We start from the raw sequence: 22,850 nt of genomic DNA on the forward strand, positions 1-22,850 counted from the left end.
TTAAAGATGTTCCCGATGCCCGAATCGATTCCTAAATATTGATATAAGACGGAATAAAAGTTTCGAAATTTTGAAGCAGATTCACTAGCAAGTGACCTTAAGGTGGTGTACTAGATTTACAGTTCAACTCATTCGATTACACGTTCAACTGACCTAAGTCATTGGAATAAACTGCTTGAACCTATGTGTCATTATTAGTATCATTATCATTTACTGTGACAAGGATTATATTAATTACTTCCCTTATTCGTGATCCTGGGATTGTAAAATGTTTGCTTTGTCTAAAATTGTAATAAATAGAAGTTGTTCAAAAGAGTGTTGCATCCATTTCCTTCAAGCCCTCCTATATATTAGTTCTATTACAGTGACGTTATTTCATTGTTGTGATCCCACATATCAATATGGCGTTGCATCCTCTCTGGCCAGAAAACTTGCGCTGATTGTGTTGGGTAGAGTGTCCTAAGGTTGTTGGGTCCTCTTCCAGACTGAGAATGGTGAGCCGTCGTGTCTGCCCTACATACCCGACTTAGTGATCACATGACCACATGTGCACTCCTACTGGCGCCTACCTATTTTCAGGTGGGCAAGACATGTTTCAAGAGACATCTAGTGGTAGGATTGTGAACTTCCTCACTCGGTCATGGTTGTTGCAGATATTCATCTCTCAGACATATAGTAAGGGTATTAAAAAACAGGTAGACCATTCCAGCCCAAGAAGTGATCTCTATGAGTTGCGAAATGCATCTTCACCCCATCCCACTGCATTACCATTTTTTGCGGAAAACTGATCTTCTTCTTACACTCATACATTATCTTTTCATTCCCAGTCTTCGTGTAGGGAGCTATGGAGCAGTCCTCCGCTGTGTGCCTGCATGTAGTGCTCTTAGTAATACCATCACCAGCATCTCACCAGTTGCATATATGGATGCCTGCATCAGAGCAGATAAGCTTCCCGCCTCTTGTGCTTCAGAAGACTGATTGGACTATTCTCGAATGGCCTACAGTTCCGGCACAAGCATTTATCACCATGAGTTTAGAAGTGTAACTTACCCCAATCCTGCTTCATCTTCATTGTATCATGAAGCATATTCGTCTTCGTCATACATCCATCCAGTATTATCACTTTCCAAGTACACTACACATAGATATGGACATAGTTTTCATCTGCATGATTACAGTTAATATGGCTGTTAAGCTCCTCCTTATCCAACAGAGGCACCTGGTCCACTGAACACATCCTGAAATATGAAGACTTGTGTCTGTCCTATCCGGCAGCTCAAGAGACTGAAGCTCTGAAGCTCCATGACGAGGAAAAGAGGGGAGTGGGGGGGGAACAGCGTGATCTGGTAGTAGTGTCGCGAGCTAGGTCAGTTGGTCTCTGAACTTCAGTGTGAACCACAAAATTTGATATTCTCACCAATTAATTTGAATTACCTACAATTTTTTTGCTATGGCAGATTGTCCTGCGGTTGTGGCATTCCTAAATAAATAAACAAGACGAAATTGTTTAAATAAATACTGTATTGATCCTCCCAGTCCCGGAGCTCAACATAGACTGAATGAGTTTTTCCTGCCATTTTCTGGGGTGTGGGGAGGGGAAGGGGGAAGGGACAGACGAGGCATAGTGAGAGGAGGGAACCATGAGTCGGCTGGGGGTAATTAATTGACCAAAATATTAATTTACGTAATTAATATAATACCAATTTGATATCAAAAGTCGCTTAGAAACCGCTTGAGCCTAAAATTACTGTTGGCACCTCCCATCACAATGACAATATTAATCCCATTAAACTAATTCAACTCTCCCCATTTTCTTAATGAAAGGTGAGCAAAGAATAAGAAAAGTTAACAGGGAGGTGTTCCTGCGTTTCAGCTTGCTATATCCTAGAGAGGGGAAATGAGAGTTCTTGGAAATTTACAGCTAGATCATTATATGTCCAAGGCAATTCGCATCAGAGCGTATATGAGAGAGGGAGATTATACAAAATAACCTCGTGTAATCATCGTCCTCCAACTGCAACATGTCAAAGACTTCCTTACTCTTCATCCTCAAGTGTTCACCGACGAATCATAGACAGGCAACTAGTTTAAGCGTTAATTCGAGACGATGTGTTCACTTCTCTGATAAATGGTGAACATATATGTGAAGTTCACCACTAAAATTTACTTTCTCACATTTTACAGAAATTTTCTTCAAAAGTTAGTTCTTCGTTCAGTGTTTGAATGCTAGAAACAAGCTACATTGGACTATTAACTGCATTACATTGTTAATAGTTCACACCAATGGAGGGATAGAAATGCATCGCTGATGAATTCATAAGGTGTGATTGAAGCAGTCCATGACGTTAGTATATGTGCGGAGAATATTGTAAATTAAGAATCTGGAGTGCTGAAACGAAATGAATTTTTGCCACATTTTGTGAGACATAAATTTCTCAGCGGTGAACTGTAACATTGAACGAACTGAAGCAACTACTGGGTTTCCTTTTATGTCCATTGGTATAAATATTTTCACAACTACCTTTGCTGTTGAACAGCGGGCAAATGTAATATTTACGTTACCGTCGTATATTATACCTGTTAATACGTAATTGTAGGGAACAGTAATCTATATTTCATTCATTGTTGAACGTCCGACAACATTAGCGATACTCTATTGTCACACACACACTGAGAGATACTAGATACGTCGGAATATGCACTGACTAACACAATCGTTTCACAAATCAAATGATGAAATGTAACATTTAGCTTAAAGTACTTTTCCTCATATTAAGACCTCACTTCAGGCAACGTTATTTTATGATTAGTTCTTCGGCGTAGGAGTCTATCAAAAGCGCCATGACGAACTATTACTTGTCTCCATTATTATTCTGGTATGTCCGTGGTACGTCTGTACGTCCACAGAGTGACACTTCTGCTACTGTCTCCCTGTGTGGTATGCGTATTCATGAAAGGCAACAAAGCCACTTAATTAGCTAGCGACCGGTACAAACGCATTCCTCAGCCGGCAGTGCACTGAACCATGCCGACATGTGTGCACGGAAATGTGTACACACTGCCCGAGAACCAACAAACTGTTGCCAGGGACAAAAGGCCTTCTAGCTCTAATTCGCCAACGGAACGAGCTACCAAACACATTGGAATGTTGAGGTATTTTATGAAACAATGCGTAACCAAGTACAGTAAAGTGTTTCCCGCTGAAATAAAATATACAGAACGTTGACAGCCGAGGCTTCTGTCATCAGGCCTTTATTGTAGAAGGACAATGACAATTACGTTCAGAAATGTACTCCAGTTTTAATCTTTAAACTGTTGGGGGTGGGGCATTAAAGTCTCTTGTAATGCGAAAGAACTGTATTTTTTGCTGGCCACAAACAATCGTGTTACACATTTCAAGTATAGTAAGTGGTCAAAAATTCATACATTCAGTATACTCTTCTAATATACGATTGCACGTATGTTAGCATTTCATTTGGCCACTATGTGATCTGTAGATTTCGTCTCCACTTTATGTTAGTGCAGTTTTTAAGACACATATTAGTAAGTTACCAATTTTCATTCACCGGTGTAATATCGAGCGATAATTTTGGGTTCAGACGCCTGTTCGAAGGTTTAAATTATGTATTAGTGTACTGTAAGAAGAAGGTGGTGCTTTTAGATAACCGCCTGTGTTTACACTTTTGGGAGGGATAGCCGTTTCTAGTACCAGTACAGTACTCAGAATCCTTATATCCGCTGATATGAAATTTAAAAATTCTTTCACTACCTTTAATGTCAGCTTTAGACGTAAACTCAACCAATGTTATGCTCCGCTGAAGTTGATCTCAAGTGGAAACCTGCAGTATCTTACAGTGGTTCGGATTCCCCGCCCAGTTCCTTTACCGATATGGAAGGCAGTTCCGAGATACTCGGGCTTCCGGCTGCAGCTGGCCTCCACAGGGGAGCTGCCGAAATCGTAAGCATTTCACATGGAGCCGTCAGCAGTCAAGAGACTGCCTTTAAATATCACGGTCCATATTTGGAATTCAGTCTCATGCTACTCACTGAGGACATCGTCAATATAGTTTGGGTCTTCCTTATGTTAAGTTTTTTGAAGCGAATTGCTTGCTGGATTATTTGTATAAGCTTCAGAAGGCTTCGCTACACTATGGACATGTTTTAGGTTAGCTGTTATGTTCATTAACTCTGCTGTTACCGACCTCAGGAATAACCAATTTTTTCCTCGGATCTCCGCGTTAGAGCCAGTGCAGGTGATCATAAACTGAGTTTTGCAGAGAAAAATAGAGAAGTGGCAATAATTTGAGTGAAACATAGACTATTAGTTTTAACCCGCCAGGCTAGCCTAGAGCGCTAACGTGCTGCTTCCTTGACTCGGGTAGGCGCGCTGGCCCCGGGTGGACGACGAGGGCCGATGTGCCTTCCAGCCTGGATGTGGTTTTTAGGCGGTTTTCCACATCCCGCTGGGTGTATACGGGCTGGTCTCCATGTTCCACCTCAGTTGGACGGCTCGCAGACATCTGAACACATTCGCACTGTCCCATGGATTACTCTCGACGCATACTGTTGGGGTACACTCATTAAATCCCCCCCCCTGGCCTGGGGGAGGGGGGGGGGGGGTACGGGGTGGCGGCAGGAAGGGAAGCCGGCCACCCCTTAAACATTAACATGCCAAATCCGATTAACGATGGCTGACCCTGCGTTACTGCGGGACAAGGCTCAAGCGCTAGAATAGACTACTAGTTTTAAAAGTTGTATCAGCAACAGTTATAGCAAGATCAGAAGCAACATATTCAACAGTAGCAAAACAAGAGAAACAGTGGGAATGCCAGCAGAAACAACAGCTGCAGCAATAGCAACAACAGCACGAGAAACAGTAGGAATTTCACCAGCAACAGCAGAAAATGCTTTTACAACTGCTGTAAAACCAACAACAGTCAACAACTCTAGCTTCCACGCCTCCCTCTCCACCATTCGCTTCTTCGACGAGGAAAACGAGATTTGGCAAGGCTGTTTACAGTGTTTTCTTTATGACTGAGAAGAAAGGCAAGTAACTTAACCTGAATATCTGTGAGCACTCTTACTGTCCTCTAATAAACAATTGGACAGAGTGGTTCAGAAGCTATGCAACTCTCAGCTCCAACTTTTCTGATTTTTGTGGTTTTTGGTCTGACTATTACGGCCATGGAGTGGAAACAAGGTTCAAGTTTAGTCATTCTTTTAAGAACGTAAGCAATGCTACGCAGTATGTGCTGGTGACTCACAAGGTTCACCACACAAGTGTGGTTTTTCCTGCTGCATCGTGTTCACAACCCGTCATCTCTGGTGTTATTATACGTTTAGCTCCTGATAGAAAAGTCACCACCAGGGCTGTTGAGTCATCTGATCTAAACGTGGGCAATTTGCTGAAAATTGCCAAAGCTCACGAAGTCCTAGCATCAGCGCAAGCTGTGTCTCATCATACTTCTCGTGACGTCATTCTAAGTAGTGACAGTCTCCACTGTGTTCCACGATCAACCCATAGCATCCAATCAATGACATCATCTGATCTAAGGTAGGGTTCCTAATGTGGAGGTTGGTGGTTGCGACCATAGCAGTTACACATTAGACACGTTAACGAACGGTTACAACGAAGCGGTTGTGGCTTACGGTTGACACAGAATGTGAGAAAAATGCGTTTTCCAAATGTCTTGCTGTAAAAAGTACTCTATGTAATTAAAGCAAAGCTACCTCAACGCATGAAGCTGGTGCTGTGTCATCCGAACAAGAAACAGCCAGAGCAAAAGCACCATAGGCACAAAGATACGAGCTGGTGCCAGAACCATAAGGACTCGCCACTTGCACGATTTCCACCAGCGCCACGGGCGGAGCAGAGAATAAAGCTATCGAATTTGCTGCGACCAATTGCAGACCAAGTACAATCCAACAATGAGCGGACAACAACGGACAGAAGCCTACTCGGTAGATAGAAGAGTAGCTCTCGCCCACTTGGTTATAGATCATCGTCCATGGCTGACTTAGACAAGGACGTCTAATAGTGAAGTCTTAAAAGTGAACAGACAGTTGTTATAAATTGTAGTTTCTTTGTACTGTGACGTTTACATACGATTATTTGCACATAGCCATTGAGGGACCTGTTTCTGTTATATTACATACAGTGTTGCAGACTTCGTTATTCGACAAGTATGACAGATAAGTAAACCTTTTTAACTAATTTTTAATGACTTTGCTACTAATTTGTTGGAATGTTGTAGAAACTTCGTCCTCATAACCTATTACCTGACCCTGGTGCATAGCTGTTTAATAGCGGCAAGCAGAACCTGTCTTAGCAATGTACAGCACTAGAAACGATGTCAGGAACTCACAAACTCGGTCTACTAACAAGTGGCAACTTCGCCTCCACAATAAGAGCAACGAGGCCTTTACAAAACTGGCGATGAGGTTTTACTTTTTCGTTTTGGTTTCCACTTTCCTTTTAAAAAATTAAAAACGACTCTTTTCGGATTTGCCTATTTTCTTCACTACATAATACCATCCATTCGATCCAGAAGAGATAAACTGGCACACAGAATTGATTTTTTCATTTTTTGTTTGATGTTGAAGTGTGCATTTGATCATAGTCATTTTCATATGTAATTTCCAAATCATATATCCCGTAGAATGTGAAGGGTTTGTAGTGAAAAATGGGGTCACTGGCTACTTTGCGTTTGTTACTCCATGCTAAATGTAACTAACATATCGAAATTGCTATTAACCTCGGAACGAAACCGACATCTCACTACAGTATGAAGGAAATAGGAGTAGTAGTATTTTGTTTGAGGGCGATGGCTCCAAGCGCGTGGCCTTAATGCACCACATGAAGTGGCCTGAAGCTCATTCCTGAGCACTTCGTTGGAGTAGACACACGTTTCTCAAAATGTGTCACCACGATTTATTGTTCTATTTAGTGCTAGAAGGAAATGATGAAGGAGAAGACGAAGACATTCTACTGCAAGAGCAACACAACGGAAAAGTTATAGCGCATACCATCTTCAGGACGACGCTTATCAATCGTCATTTATTAAACAAGGACAAAAAGTTTCCCGAGTTCTTTAGTATAAGGAAGAACGCTCCACTGCAATGATTTTATAATCTTCATCCACCTGAACTCTGATATTGGAATGATCAATGTTCGATATACTTCCGTGCAGTAAAATGAAATTGACAAGTTAATTCCTAATAAAGTGAATCTCAATTTAATGATTGAAAGTTAAGACCACAGACAATGATAAACAATAACTAACTCTTCTTTGGAGTCCACTCTTCCAAGAGATGTCAACATATCACCAAATGGCCATTTCCCATACTGACTAGAAGTAAAAGATCCAGTTAATTCTTCTATTTCGCCTTTTGTTATACGTATTTTTAATAATCCTATATCTTCTCTTAAAGGTCTCAACTGAAATGTGTTAGTGTTAATTATTAATGAACCATTGAGTCGTATGCAGTTCCAAATTAGATACTCCATTTACGTTTAACATCCTGTCCAAGGTGTCACTCGATCAAATTTTCTGTATTTTAATTTAACTTTTTGTTTTGTTTGTAGGTTCACGGCAACAGGTCAGCCACTTAAATCGTTGGTTATTTCATTCCGAATATTGAATTGTTACTTCAGTAGCATAGAGCAAAAAACACTGTCAGTCCTTCGAGAGAAATTAATGCCACTGTTTGTGCAGCCACACTCATCTGATGATTTGAAGACGAGGTCTCAATAATTTGAACGTAATTGCATTTTCCCACATGGTGTTGGAGCTATCAATGGAAAGCATGCGCATGTTTTTGCCCCTACCAGTAGTGGCTCCATTTTCTATAATTACAAACATTTTTTTCCACATTGTGCTGCCTGCTTTCGTAGATGCTAACTACAACTTAATGTCCACTGATGTTGGTTCCTACGGAAAGGAAGGTGACAGTCGAATTTTGGCAAAAGGAATTTAGAGCAATGTTTTAGATGCGGCATTTTGTTTCCAACTTCTTCTAAACTGTCTAATTCTGACATCGCTGTGCCACATGTGGGTACCAAAGACAACCTACATTTAAAAATACAATTAAAAGAATACCTGAGTGACAACTCTTTCTATTAACTGAATTTTTAGATATGAAGTAGTAACTGTGAAAAGAAATTATTTTGCGTGTAGAAAACTTGTGTTAAATTGACACATTCGACATCAGTACTTACTGTTGTATTCATGAGGTATGGAAGAAGTATGTATGTACAAATATGAATGTATGAATGTCTAGCAAAACCCAAGAAATTTTCTGCCTTGTACTACATCCTAATGTGAGAGTTAGAAGTTAGACCAATGTCACTTTTCATAGTTCCGGTACCCAGGAACAGATCCCAGCACTTATCTCTAAGTTTTGATATTTGGAGATTAGCTCGATTTTCCACACATCCCTTCAATTGTTTTCAAGCCTGGTACAACTCTGAATTAAATATTCCCAAGTTGTCTCCACAAGTTACACATGGTTGCTTTCCTGAAAAGCAACAACAAACTACATTGTGCATGGATCAAACTTAACCAGCAACATACCACTTGCTGGGGTGGTGGTTTTGCCAGTATGGAAGATATCCCCGTGCGAGATACATTCATGAAGTATTTTAACGGCCTTGCAAGGTGATAGGATGGTAAAGTAATCAAGTTAACTGTGTCAGATTTTATTAAATCTGATGTAATTGTAGTGTACATTGTTCATATATATCACACAAATATAATGAATACAATATTATTTTGCTTTATGTCGGAACAAAGTCTCCTGTTTATCTGATGTAATTGTAGTGTACATTGTTCATATATATCACACAAATAGAATGAATACAATATTATTTTGCTTTATGTCGGAACAAAGTCTCCTGTCTCCTTTCAGGCATTGTTTCCCACATTTTGATCACTATACACACGCTACATCAAAAATACGTAGAAAGTTGAGCACCATTTCCACTAGTTTCTCGGCTTCTACAACCTACCTTTGCAGCAGGCGAGTTCCGTAAGAAGAGTGCGTTGCGAGCTATGGCTGCAGCTGGACTGCTCTCCGAAATGTGTAGCCGAAATTCCGATGCGGATCACCTGTCACCGCTGGCGGTAGACGCTGCTAGGGAACCACTCTTCATCCTCAACTGACTGTCGCCAGCTGTATTTCTGTCGCCAGCTGCATGACAGGAACCGCATCTTTACTGAACACCCAATCGTCCGTTAGTCCGCAGAGGTGGGATTCAGTAGTTAGTGAAGTAGTATAGCGTTCTCCCGACCTCTTCGTTGATGGATGCTGAAAAACCGAAGTAGTTTGTTCACCATCGGCGAACACGAAACCAATCGGAAGCTCATGCACCAGTTTCCTCCCACTTCCCCGTGACCTCACTTCCTTTGTGAGCCGTGTGCGGCTAGCGGTCATGCCGTTTATTGCTCACCAACTGGTTTTTGTGGGTCTGTCAGATCGTTTTTCTTTTAATTCGATTTACTGGCGTCACTAGGTTTCTGGTTTGCTTGCCAGTGAGTGTCAGCGATAGTGCTTATCGCACTGTCGTGCCATATCTGGAGCGACCGCCAGTATTATTGGGTAGTCGTCTGTCGAGAATTCAGTCCGTACGCAGCAGCAGTGAAGCCGGAAACTGACCAGCAGTGAGTTGCAGACAGCCAGGGCTCACCGACCGCTTACGACACACATGATCTGTCCGACGCAAGGAGACTGGAGCGGGACGACTGTTGGTCTGTCGTTCGGTAGTTCGTCTCATCGGGCGACGTGTATTTGGTATTTAGACCGTTCCAGGGCCTCGTCGGTTCCTCATCTTGCATGACGTGGGTTGGTTCCTTCCTTGTGCAGAGAAGTTTTGACCAATGAGCAAGAGTTACCTCTGCGAGGATGGGTCCGAGCGTGGATGCCCGGGTCGCCGTGTCTCCGAATTTCGAACGGACGTCGAGCTGAGTCAGGTTGGAGCTGCAGTCAGCTTCGGACAGCCAAGACTCGCCCGACCGTTGCCGACCTGGGTTGGTCATTCGGTCGGTCGTCTCATCGGACGACGTGTATTTGGTCGCCGACGGCTTGTGGAAACTCTCTGTGGGTCGAACTGATTCGCCCTTGTTGTCCACAGTGATGGCTTTTACGATTGTTCGAGTTCTTGTGCAAGTGTGTTTACGTGGAACCGTGTGTAGCTTCTGTAATTTCCACTGAGTAGATGAATGCTGTTTGCGTACTGGAGTAGTCAGTCAGTCGGTTGAAATAGAGCAGCGAGTGTGTCAGGTGGAAGGGAATTGATTAGGCTATTGTTTGGTTCCTCAGCCGTCCATAGGTCGTGTTGCCGCCCGATTGTTTAGTGTTACGCCTGGCTGCCTGTGTCACCTAAACTGTTGTTAGAATTTCTTCCCCAGGCCGGCCCTTGGAACACTTATGAGCACCATTATTGTTTGTTGTCTGTGATTGTCATTTTATTTGCTTGCAGTTACTATGCCAGGTCTTCAGCCGTGTAATAATTTTGTATGTTTTATGATTAGTATATGGCCTTCAACCGAACTTCGTAACAACATTAACAGTACGCCTTCAGCCGTGTTTCTCTAAAAATTCTTGTTGCTTTATATTTAGGCCTTCAGGCACGTTTGTTTCAGAATCTGTGGCTTTAATATATAAATTCTTTTCTGTAAGGTTTCTCGTTAATTATCTGGAATTCTTGGAACGACCTTCAGCCGTGTCCTGTAAATGTTTATCTTAAGGTTGTCTTCAATTATTCTTGAGTAATGGCTTGAGCCTTCAGCGGAGAAGATAACTCAAGTTTTCTTAAGATGTTTTTCTGTTGTACTGTGTAAAAGCTTATCTTTAAGGCCTCTCATTTATTATGTAAAGAAAATCCTTTTATTGGACTTTCAGCGGAAGAATTAACTTGAATCTTCCATAATATGGCCTCTAGCTGAAATTTGTAAATGCTTGGCTTTTAAAGAATTTCCCCAGCTGATCTTAAGTATTATTTCGTCCTTCAACCGTTACTCTAAATCCTGACGTTTTAAAAGCAATCATTTAAACTTATTCTGGAGATGTTACTTGGGCTCTCAGCCGTGAATTGATCTTTGTTGTTTTAAAGAGAAAACTGTGCATTTGTTTGAGGAATAAAGTTTTGTGTGTTCTTGTATAACTTTGTATAACTTTTCCACAACCTGATCCGCTCAGACCTCCGAAACCAGATTTCACTTTGCATGCCACAATGCGGCAGGGTCTTGGCCGGCGTGCGACAACCACTACAGTCGTGATACTGCAGGCTATATTGTCGGTGTCCATACCACCAGCGGACGGGATGCGGAAACTCGTGTTGCACCTGGAAATCAATGGAACAATAGCGGATATACCGTCAGACAAGGTGCGGCTTTGTCTCTGATTAACATAGGCGTGTACCAGCACATGGGCTCCCTACAGCAGTGGCTCCCGAATGGTGAAGTACAGTGGCAAGACGATCCCGTTATGCGGTCAGGTCGTAGTCGACGGTAAGTATAAAATTGTTTCTCAGCAACTAACCCTGCTGGTAGTCAACTCTCTGAAGACCTTTAGGTTAGATGATTTCGCTCGTTCTCGTTTTCAAATTCAGTAGCAACGTATCAACATTACGCTGTGGATCCAATTTACAAACCCATTAATCCTTAATGTAACCAGCAGTGTTCACGTTTTGTATATGACATCCAGTCCCTTTCGCCATGAGTGATCGAGTTAAAATGTTACTAGATAGATTGCAAAGTGTGGGTTTACAGTAAACAGTGCGGTGTGGCAGTGGACAACGCCCGTAGTTGTAATTAAGATATCAAATGTCTACTATTAAACCTCAAGAAAATATGGATCTGTATCCAGTTCCTCGGCTGAAGGAATTACTGGCTAAATTGACTCTGGGACACTATTTTTTAAAAGATATATATCTCTGACCTCCATTTTGAATTGTCCGCTGAAGATCAGATCAGATTAAGCAGTATTTAGTGATCCATATTCCAGTCAGCACGTATCGTTATAACAGGGTCCCACTTCGGGTCACCTGCGGTCATGTTACATTTCAGCAATACCTTAAGCAGCTCATCCAAGGTGTCCTCATCTGCGTTAACTATTCACATTTTCTAATTACTTGCGCCACGTGGAGCAGAATCTGTGCAATCTACAGATGTTGTTTGAGTGGCTTCATGCACACGGTCTGTATTTTCACCTTGACAAACGATAGATTCTTTGAGCCGATTCTATTGTATCTGGGACATATATTAAGTGAAGAAAGGCTGTTGCCTACTCATATTATACGGACACAACCACTAGATTACAGACTCATAAGAACTCCAACCCTAGGCAAAGTTTATAACTATGCGAAATTTTATTCTCAGTGTGGCCCAGGTTTATCTTCTGCTTAATCAGTTGCATAAAAAAGTGTTAAGTCTTTGTGGTCAGAGGAATGCCAGGAGGCTTTCTTGCAACTTAAAAGCTGCCTTAAGTCGGACCCGGTTTCAGCTGTATTGTAACCGGACAAACGCGTTCCGGTGATGAGTGACGCTGTATCACAAATACGCCGACATAACGGAACAGCCCATTACATTTGCATCTAAAACATCAAATGTGGCACAGCGCAGTTATTCATGAATTGAGAAAGAGGCATTCACTATCATACACAGCGCCAGGAAGTTTCACTTGTATCTCTATGGTCCAAGTTTCACCTGATGACTTTTTACATACCCCCCATATCGCTTTCTTTTTCCCACTTGAGGTTTCCCGATCAGACGACGCAGCGGTTGCAACGTTGGGCATGGTTGCGTAACAATACCAACGAGATTCATTATCGGCCACCACGCAGCACTCAAGCACTGAAGTACTTTTCCTTATGCTGTGGGACCTCCATGGAGCATTTGACAGGAAGCACTTTGATTTTCTTCAGTCACAAAGCAGCGAAATATTCTTAATACATTCACTATTGTGATGTACCATGTTGCTACAGAAACGGGTTATGATTCGCAACTCCGCGGGGTGCTGCCTGCTGTGTAGTGTGGGTGGCTGGTACATTTGCCTAAGGACACTGACGCGAAATGACTACTTACTTTTCATTATGGCACATGCTTAACGTCACAGATGGTGTTATTTCGTTAAAAAAGGAGTGCTAAATTCTGTCGCTCTACCTACTTGTTCATGACGTAGCGTTATGCCAGCTGAGTTCTGCCAATAACAATCAGTTGTGACCTGGATGCATTCCCGATGGCTCCTCACATCATGACGCTAAGAGTAACGCTGCTGTGTCTCCAAAAGATTGGTAGAACGGGACCTCTCCTTGAGTCATCGTCATACTCGCCAATAATAGTTATTCCGGGCAGTGCAGAACCGGGAGCCATCGCTGAACTAAAAGTGGAGCGATTCATTATCTGCCCATTCTTCCCAGTCGTAACACTATTTCGAATGCAGCCGTTCGTGCTTTGGTGTTAAGTGGACAGTCTAGTACGAAACCCCCAAATTTTTGTATATTCCGTACATTCTCGTATAATACGAAAGGAGTTTGTGAAATTTGAAACATAAATGTAGAAAAAAATGTAATTAGTTCAACTGGGAACAAAGAAATTGTGAAGAACGAGTGTGTGAATTACATTGCGAAGCAACGTGGGGTAGAATTGAGGAACGTGGTCAAGAAAATTCGTCCACAAAACGTAACTCTAGATTGGAAACCACGTGGAAGAGTGTAAGCAGGGACAATTGTAAAGTTGACATTATTACAGAAGTGTCATTCTTCGCATTGCTGCAGATACTACGTCAATGAAGAGTACAATCCATGCAATAATGTTCCACTGCATGAGCGCTGATGAGAAACCGCAACACGTGATGTGTCTAAAGGGTGAGAATTCTTGGTGTTCTTTTTACGTGCCCTTTCCAAAGGAAAACAAGCAGAATCACATAAAACTGCTGCCCATGCTGCTCTGAGACCATCAGTTATGGTTAGAATTATTTCTGTTCATCAGAGGCTGGCATTTGATACAATTCTCTCCAGATAATACGCTGGAAAGACACAAAATGCAAATTAGTCTCTACACGGGATAATCTGATTAAAGTGGCCAAACGATATATTTGTACTCAAACGAAAAGTACAGGTAGCTATGACAGAATCTGTTTCACAATTCAATCTGACAGAAGCAACAAGTACAACAGGGACAACCCTACTGTCACCTACAAAGACATAAAGGAGCAAAGTTATTGACGAGCAGAGAAGGAAACAAAAAGCCAAATGGTGCCCAGAATTTGAAGAAAAGTTACATCCAGACTGACGAACTGAGTGAGTGCAGAAGATAGCAGAAAGATGTGAGTTAACGAGCATTGCGCTCTCATTTAAATATATGGCTGATAGAGTCAGCCTACAGGAATTGTGAAACGAACCCTGTCGTCGAGAACCGTGTGCCACAAAGGACTCACCACGAGATGGGGAAACTCACAGGCGTCTATTGTCTACAGAGGTCTAAGCGCTGTGGTGTGCGAGACAGACGAGAACCTACGTCATAGGGAAACGTTTTTTCGAAAGAGATGCAGCAATGTTAAATATGGCGGAACTGAGATCGTCCATAAACGAAAACGATCGTCCATAAACGGAAACATTTATGAAAACTATTTAATTCTGTAGTAATGCAGGGAATCAGGCCACAGTAATTTTAATCCGTCATTCTCTATAAATTTTAATGCTGATCCCAATAAAACTTAAATTTTTTATCATATCTATAATAGCTTAGGATTTACTGTTAAAAAGAAAAGGCCTGGATGCTAAAACGTGAACGCTTTACTCGATCTTAACGATCGACATTTCATGTATATGCACGTCATTAAAATGACAGATGTTGTACATATCAACTCTGTAACTTTATTTGTTTAAAACATAAGGTATATTTAAATTATCAGTATTTTAAGTTTAACATCAGCTCCTCATTTCCTCTACACAAAACACATTGAAGGATGACAGCATGACACCTTATTGAAGCACCAGGTAATACATTATTTGTTGTAAAGTTTAGTGCACAATAGCTACTTTAGTTCTCTATTTATTTATCTGAAAGCACATTGGTGCAAGGCTACTGGCCGTGTCATTCAAAGTTAAGATGAAGGAAATTTTATTGGTTTTATGTAAAGGAATTTAACATTTATTGTGTAGTTGATATTATTGTTAATCTATTTAGAACATGAAAGTCGTCAAGCTTTGATTATTTAAATGTGTTAAAAGGTAAAATATTGTAGAACAAGCTGTAGCCAATCAGACGGACAGCTTCAGGAAAGCGAACTCCCCTAGTCAGTTGACCGAAGATGTTCGGCGCGCGGGAAACGCTGCCGGGGACGGACAGTGCTGGCGCAGACGCGGAAGCGGGCCGCTCGGCTGGAGACACCAAAGGGGACAGTTCGGATGCAAATGCGAAAAAGGATGGCCTGTCTTTTGGCAGCTAGGAACTGAAACTACTTAGAAAACTTCGCGTTGTGTGGTATCGCGGGACTTAGTTTCTTACCGGTGAGCAGTCGCGCGCGTGGTGTGAACTCAAACTTTTCACTTAAATAACTTTTATATCGCGATGAGATTGTGAACGATTGAACCGTGTCAAATGGATATGCGCTCGAGCGTAACAGAATCTCTAAATAGGACCACTTTCGCTATTAGTTTGCTTTCTCAATAAACATTATTCTAACCAAATCGCAACTGTGTGGCTTACATCTTTTATGGCTTGTCAATTTAGATTCTGACATTATTATTACATTTACTCTATGTTATATTACTTTTGTATTTCGCAAACTTGCCATCATCCAGACAATTTAACGAAAGTGTCGCAAGTATCTCATTTAGGGTGCGTAATGCAACATGTGTGGTTCAAACCCTAGACGTGTTTGAGCCAGGACATTTCGATGAAGGGGAACCGCATGTGAGCCCGAGAATCTTTGAGATGTCGGTTCACAATTGGAGGCTTTTCCGGCATAGGAATCTGGAAAGTGTTAGTTGAGTGATAAGAATCTTGCAACACTTTGCAAGTGTTGCAACCGGATTGGATTTTGGAAACTGTTAGTTACGGAATATGAACTCTGGAAAGTTTAGAATTTGATTTGTATTCTGCAAAGTGTTTCCAAAAGTATTACCTGAACTTCGATAGGCAGGACCTCACGCTAAAGTTAAATGTGAGATCGGCTCAGGACTGAATATTAGGTTTCTTTAGTAGATGTGAAACTACAATTGTAATTCTCACAGTTAACAACATTCTGTGACCTAGGTCTCAAGTATGTGGCAGTTTAGGCAGTTTGCGTGGGGGCTCTGAGCCACGAATTTTGCAACAGTTGTGTGCACCGAGTTTTAGCAGTGCTTAGGAGTGATAAAAAATAACGCGGAGGAAGAGGCAACGTCCAAAGCATGTGGTTCCGGTGACAAGAGGATCCAGCACTATAAAGCTAAGTACCTGCGCTTATAGCGCGATTATGTATGGTTTTGTCGTTCAATCCCCAATAATAAACGTTACTAATGGCAAGCAGTCGGCCGGTTCGTGTAGGTCCAAAAATACTAGGGAGCGGCAGAGCGTCATCGGCGGTGAATTTAGTAGGGCAAATAGTCCGAAATCAGGCAAGGGAGATGAATCTGTGGGAGACATGATTTCGCAATAAATGCAAATGATAGGTGGATTGGGATCCAAAATTAATTCTGCTAAAACCGATATGCCATACAAAATTGATTCTGTTAAAACCGATATGGGTGAAATAAATTTAAAAATGCACTCTGTTAAACCCGATACGGTTGACGTATATTTAAAAATTGATTCGGTTCAAGCCGAAATAGCTTCGGTTGTGGAAGAGGAAGTAGGTAAGATGGCTAGTGGAATCGAGAAATTAATAGACGGAAAATTAAAATCCATTCGGGAGGAAATGGACAAAATATCTGATGAAGTTGGGATACTGGACTCTAAGGTAGATGAAGCGGAGAAAAGTTTCTGTGATAAGGTGGAGAAGTTGCAGGCAGATCTGGGAGGCAACGTAAGAAATTGTATGAGTGGGGAAGATACTCTAATATCTGAGACGACAGAGGCTATTAACAACGTATCCGTTTGAATAGGTAAAGGGGAGAAAGAAGTAGATAAAATAAAGAAACAAGTGGAATCAGGCATTAAAATTGAAAATAGTGAAGTTAAAAAGGAAATCAATTAAATAAAAAGCGAACAGAATTCTTTAGCAGCTCATCAAAATTCTACTGTGATCAGTGTTCCGTGGGTGATCTCAGGATCAGTCAAATGTTTTGGAGTCGACGGGAGGTATAACCTAGCAAATTTTCTAGCAGCATGAGGGGATGGTTTTCTAAGGGAAATGTCCGACGAGATGAAGATCAAATTCGTGAAAAGACATTTGGAAGGTGAGCCGCAATTGTGGGCAAATACACTCCTGGAAATTGAAATAAGAACACCGTGAATTCATTGTCCCAGGAAGGGGAAACTTTATTGACACATTCCTGGGGTCAGATACATCACATGATCACACTGACAGAACCACAGGCACATAGACACAGGCAACAGAGCATGCACAATGTCGGCACTAGTACAGTGTATATCCACCTTTCGCAGCAATGCAGGCTGCTATTCTCCCATGGAGACGATCGTAGAGATGCTGGATGTAGTCCTGTGGAACGGCTTGCCATGCCATTTCCACCTGGCGCCTCAGTTGGACCAGCGTTCGTGCTGGACGTGCAGACCGCGTGAGACGACGCTTCATCCAGTCCCAAACATGCTCAATGGGGGACAGATCCGGAGATCTTGCTGGCCAGGGTAGTTGACTTACACCTTCTAGAGCACGTTGGGTGGCACGGGATATATGCGGACGTGCATTGTCCTGTTGGAACAGCAAGTTCCCTTGCCGGTCTAGGAATGGTAGAACGATGGGTTCGATGACGGTTTGGATGTACCGTGCACTATTCAGTGTCCCCTCGACGATCACCAGTGGTGTACGGCCAGTGTAGGAGATCGCTCCCCACACCATGATGCCGGGTGTTGGCCCTGTGTGGCTCGGTCGTATGCAGTCCTGATTGTGGCGCTCACCTGCACGGCGCCAAACACGCATACGACCATCATTGGCACCAAGGCAGAAGCGACTCTCATCGCTGAAGACGACACGTCTCCATTCGTCCCTCCATTCACGCCTGTCGCGACACCACTGGAGGCGGGCTGCACGATATTGGGGCGTGAGCGGAAGACGGCCTAACGGTGTGCGGGACCGTAGCCCAGCTTCATGGAGACGGTTGCGAATGGTCCTCGCCGATACCCCAGGAGCAACAGTGTCCCTAATTTGCTGGGAAGTGGCGGTGCGGCCCCCTACGGCACTGCGTAGGAACCTACGGTCTTGGCGTGCATCCGTGCGTCGCTGCGGTCCGGTCCCAGGTCGACGGGCACGTGCACCTTCCGCCGACCACTGGCGACAACATCGATGTACTGTGGAGACCTCACGCCCCACGTGTTGAGCAATTCGGCGGTACGTCCACCCGGCCTCCCGCATGCCCACTATAAGCCCTCGCTCAAAGTCCGTCAACTGCACATACGATTCACGTCCACGCTGTCGCGGCATGCTACCAGTGTTAAAGACTGCGATGGAGCTCCGTATGCCACGGCAAACTGGCTGACACTGACGGCGGCGGTGCACAAATGCTGCGCAGCTAGCGCCATTCGTCGGCCAACACCGCGGTTCCTGGTGTGTCCGCTGTGCCGTGCGTGTGATCATTGCTTGTACAGCCCTCTCGCAGTGTCCGGAGCAAGTATGGTGGGTCTGACACACCGGTGTCAATGTGTTCTTTTTTCCATTTCCAGGAGTGTATTCACAATGACACCTTCACTACCTACAAAATATTTGAAAGCAGTTTTCTGAACAAATTCTGGGGTGAAGTGAAGCAAATGCGGCTCAAAAATGGGTTTCTGTAAGGGCCAAAATGTAAATAAGGGAACAGGTCGATGCGACAATTTTGTAAACGTGAACTTGCGAGATTCGTGCATGTGAAACGTCCATTGGGAATGCTTACTGAAATTACGGCGCTGAAAAGGCGGTTACCTGAAAATTTGCTGTGGGATCTAGTTCACAGTCCTAGCAACTCAACAGACGATTTTTTGGACTTGTACAAAAATTAGAACGGCCGCTGAAATTTAAACCGCCAAGTAAGTAGACAAATAGTTTTCAGAATGGAAACATAAATACAGTCCGGGTGATTACTATGAAATACATCTGGAAGTTATCAACGGAACGGAAGAGCAGTTTTGATAAGGGAAGAGGTAACAGAAACACATGCAATAATAAATTTCAAAGGGGAACGGATACCTTGGTGACAGGGATTGATACCAAGAACGTAGATTTGAGGGAACGGCACCTGGCGAAATGATCCAGCGTAATGGGAAATCGGGAAACTATGTTTCACCGCATCTCAGGTCCGGACACGACAAAATTAACCACCGATGAATAAGACGCGAGTAAACGTGAATGCGATACTTGTTAATAAATGAACAGAGAGGCATCAGAATATTGAAGTGAAATTAGTAAGGGATGAGAATCAAATAGGTAAATTTTCAAATCAGATCGTACATCAAAGGGGTAATCCTAAGACAACAAAACATATAAATAAAGTTTATGATGACTATTTAGGGCTAAATGATTTGTTTTATGAATGTGAGACCGAAGAGTGTTTGAATGTTAATACAATGAAAGATTCTATGTGCGAAATGGAGGCTGAGGTGGAGCTGCATTTGGTGGAATTAGATTTTCTTTCTTTCTTTCTCACTGGTCATACCGGACTCGAAAGTCCATTACCGCAGCAACGTATTTTCGCCATCTGTCCCTGCCTTGGCCTAATTCCTTCCATTCACCTTCAATACCTAGGCTCCTCAAATCAGCCTTCACACTGTCCTCCCATCTACGCCTCGGCCTTCCCACAGGACGTTTTCCCTTTAAATGCCCTACCAATATTCTGCGCGCTGCCCTGCCCTCATCCATTCGAGCTACGTGACCCACCCATCGCAGCATATGTAATTTAATAATACTGATTATGTCAGGGCTGAACCTCTTAGTTATGCAGTTTCACCACTCTCCGCTAATGTCGTCCCTTTTTGCTCCGAAAATTATTCTCAAAAATTTTTTTTTCAAATACTTGAAACGGCTTTTCATTTTGCACAGTGAGAGACCAAGTCTCACACCCATACAGCATAACAGGTAGAATAATAGTTCTGTATATTCTAATCTTTAAATTTCTAGACAATATCCGTGATAAAAGTAATCTATTCAGTGAGAAGTAGCACGCATTTCCCGCCCGTAATCTCTTCTTCAGTTCGGATTCAATCTCATTTCTCGAAGTGATGTCCACACCTAGATACTTAAATGTGTTCACTTTTTCAAACTGCATGTCTCCAACTCTTAACATTTCCTGAGCTACCCTGATGGCATTCTAGTAGTAACCAGGTATTTAGTTCTGTCTTCACTTACCCTAAGACCTACATCTTCACTAACCGTGATTAACGCATTCGCATTTGCTGTTATAGATTCATTCCTATCGCTAATGATGTTTAGATCATCTGCGTACCCTAATATCGTAATATTTCCATTTAACTCCACAACCTCTGAATTATCTGCTGCCATTCGTACAATATAATCTAGGACTAAATTAAAAAGTAGCAGATACAGGGCATCTCCCTGCTTAAGTCCGTTCTTTATTACAATTTCTTCTGACTCCAATTTCCCCACGCGTACTCTCCCTTTGTGTTTTTCAAACTCGCTTCTATAAGTCTAACATACTTCTTTGGTATTCCAAGGTTCCAAAAGAATTCTGTACAATTTTGATTGCAATACTGAATCATATGCTTTTGTGAAATGTATGAAAAGATTATGAACTGGTTTACAGTATTCCCATTTCTTTTCCAAAATATGACGCTGGGTGAATTTTTGGTCTATAGTTGATTTGTTCCTCCGAAAGCCAGCTTGGTAATCCCCCATAATTTTATCTATATATTGTGCAAGCCTGCTTAGCGGAATATTTGAGAAAATTTTGGAACATACTGGTAATAGCGATATCCCTCTATAATTACTACAATCCATTTTGTCGCCCTTCTTAAAAACTGGGATCAGAATCGACTCCTGCGACTCTTCAGGTATCATCTCTGAGTTCCATACTTTAGTTATCACTTTGTGAACTACTTCCATCAATTTCTGTCCCCTATTTTTAACTAATTCTGCAGTTATGCAGTCTGATCCTGGTGATTTACGGTTTTTCAATTTGCTGATTTCATCTCTTACCTCCTTTAACGTTAGCTCATGTATCTGTGGTTCTGCTGTACGTATTTCGTACGCCTGCTCATTTCGTGCTTCCTGGTATACATTTAATATATGCTCAAAATTCGCCCCCCCATTTACTTAATGTAGCACTGGGATCTGTCAGCATGGTGGAGGTAGATGGTACAGAAAATCCTAAAGAGGTACTAACCAGCACTAAGGATTATAGTGATGAAGGTGATGATGTTTCAGGTGATATTGCGAAGGCGAAAGTTGTTAAGGAGGTTAGTAAGGGTGGCACAGCATTAGTCTGCTCAGCTGTTGATGAATTTGTGTGCGTATCGGTGGATACTGGTGAATTATTTTTGAAGGAAGGTAATGATGTTTTAGCAGCTGTAGTTACGAAAGTTGAAGCTGCTTGGACTGATAATGCAGAGGAAGAAATCTGTGCGTATCCTCCAACTAACTGAGGTGAACCCGAAAGTCTGGATGGATCTGTGGATCTTGAATGTTTGTTTGAGAATAAATATGGATCTGAAGCTGATGTGCTATGTGATTTTAATGTGTCGCAGGAGCGCGTAAGAGAGAAAGAGGTATAATGCTCAGATTTAAATCAAAACGCTGCGGAATTTAATGGTATTGTTGATTCTGAAACTGCAAGACGCTGTAGCTATAACTCATGTGATGTAATGGCAGAGAATGGTGAAACTATGGACGGTTTATATATTGGTGTTTTGTCGGCGGAGGTAAATGAGGTTTTGAGTAGCGAGCTGTATGATATATCAGCGGCTGTAGAAAGTTCTGTTTGTGATGACATGGAGGTAGAAAGTAATCTTTACCGCATGATAATGATGTTGTAGCTACTAATGACGATAATTTTAAGTGAGAATACAGTGAGTTTGATTCTAATGTAGAGAGTGATATTAGGACAGGATAGTATCTTAACGAGGAATGTGATTTTACTGTAACTGATTGGCGATTGTATGGCACAACATTTCGATCGTTATTGCCTCATTTGTGGACTCGATAGAAGTTTAGATAGAGAAAGGTCTAGAAGGGAGGAAAAATGAAATTGGGGCGAAAGAAGCAGTTAATGAATTATTTTGGACCGAGTAGGAAATTGAGGAGTGTATCAACCAGGATATGTGTGCTGTAGAGATGGATGAGAAGGGGAAATTAGGATAAGAAATAAGTGTATCTGTGTTTCGATTATAAGTTTACTTGGAGGGGTAATTTGCAATGTTTTACTTCAGGATTTATTGTAGCTTGTTTCTTGTTTCGTCGCATAACGATATCTTTTTTGGGGCACAAGGTCTGTGCAGTCATAAAGAGATAGTTTTGATGCACATTTGGGTGCCAGGTGGTCTGAGAACTGAATTATTTCGTGAACGGTATCAAGTCCAGAATCAGTGCACAGTAAGCATATAAATTAGGTTTTTGGGGTTATACGAGGGGTTTATTTATGTGTATGCATGTGTTAAGCTTAAGTTTTTGGATTGTTTTATGTTTGTTTCAATTTCCAAATTATAACTTATGGTCATGGCAATTTAGGCGCATGGAGGTCGGAGAAATTTGGAAAAATTAAA

This window comes from Schistocerca serialis, chromosome 6 (assembly GCF_023864345.2).
Source record: "Schistocerca serialis cubense isolate TAMUIC-IGC-003099 chromosome 6, iqSchSeri2.2, whole genome shotgun sequence".
Classification (NCBI taxonomy): Eukaryota; Metazoa; Arthropoda; class Insecta; order Orthoptera; family Acrididae; genus Schistocerca; species Schistocerca serialis.